This window comes from Sinocyclocheilus grahami, unplaced genomic scaffold (genome assembly GCF_001515645.1).
Source record: "Sinocyclocheilus grahami isolate Dianchi unplaced genomic scaffold, SAMN03320097.WGS_v1.1 scaffold7334.1, whole genome shotgun sequence".
NCBI lineage: Eukaryota > Metazoa > Chordata > Actinopteri > Cypriniformes > Cyprinidae > Sinocyclocheilus > Sinocyclocheilus grahami.
The window spans coordinates 9,050-10,227 of NW_015511413.1; the positions used below are offsets into that span (position 1 = coordinate 9,050).

General features: G+C 37.9%; 1 long non-coding RNA gene across 1 annotated transcript; it reads right to left on the bottom strand.

The window, feature by feature from the left end:
* Positions 1 to 77: 77 nt before the first annotated feature.
* LOC107577811 (uncharacterized) lies at positions 78 to 783 on the bottom strand. Its single transcript, XR_001608259.1, has 3 exons — positions 697 to 783; positions 292 to 342; positions 78 to 203 (listed from the first exon to the last, which is right to left on the bottom strand). It is a non-coding gene; the product is annotated as an uncharacterized lncRNA (long non-coding RNA).
* Positions 784 to 1,178: the final 395 nt, after the last annotated feature.

Sequence of the window (1,178 nt, forward strand, 5' to 3'; positions counted from 1 at the left end):
GTGTGGAGAAAACTATTAGACATTTGTCATAAAATGACATATAATCACAATGTCACATTGAGAATGAAGTGTCTTACTTGTTGAGGGATTTGGGGGGAAACTCAAACTCGCCGACTGAGATCGTGTCCACAGCGTTCAGGGAAATTCGGACCACCTGCTGACACTGGAGGTTTATGAAGTCATATTTGCACACCAACAAAGACCTGCAACAAACCAGCAGCTCGTTCAGAACCCGTTTCCTGATACTAATGTATTAAACACAATTCTCAATGATGATTTACTTCCACTTACCTCTCAGTTATAAGTACCAGTCTCTCTTTTTCATTGTTCCAGTGATCAATTCTGTGGTAAAAATATAAAGAGCACATGAATCTGGCTGAACAGACATCTGTCAAATTCTGCTGCATAATAAGAGAAGCGGTATAGTGACGTTATCAGATGTTAACATCAGTACTTTGATGTGCAATAACTGCCAGATACTATATTCACATGGTATTTACATAGTACTCCAAGCTACTTCAAAAGCATATCATGGTTCTCTCATAGTACTGTAAATGTAAAAAACAGGATTTCCCAAAAGCCAGTACCATGGTATGTTTTTGTGTAAAGGTTGCAATCAAGATCCTGTTCATTTAAAAATGCATGCAATAAAAGTAAAAATGATATTGTGCTATAAAAGGGTGGCAATGGACTCACTCTGCTAGCAGCCACACGCTAAGAACCTCTCCATCTTCTGAAGGCAAGGCAACCGTGCGGATATCATTGACCGCCTGCTCTATCGTTCCTGGCTGAGACCAGGGGGGGGAAAAAGAGCAGCTTATTTAGGCCTAGATGCTTGAAACTAGAAAATAAATAAATGCAACTTATGTCTACTGTGTAGTTAAAGTCCTTATAGGCCAGTGGTTCTCAACTTTTTGACTCCAAGGTTTCCATTTTCCCCCAAAAAAATATTCGGTGGGCCCATGACTTGTCCAGGTGTTTGTGGTTTACAGGATAAGCATCAAAATGTTTTTAAAAACATTTTTCATTCACAATTTCTTTATTGTAAAATATGGCATACCTAGAAAAACCATATATAAAATTGCCCATGAAATTATAAGATTTTATTAATTTACATGACCTTTTCAGGTCAAGAAAACACACCTTTATACACTCTAAAAAATGCCGGGTTGTTTCAA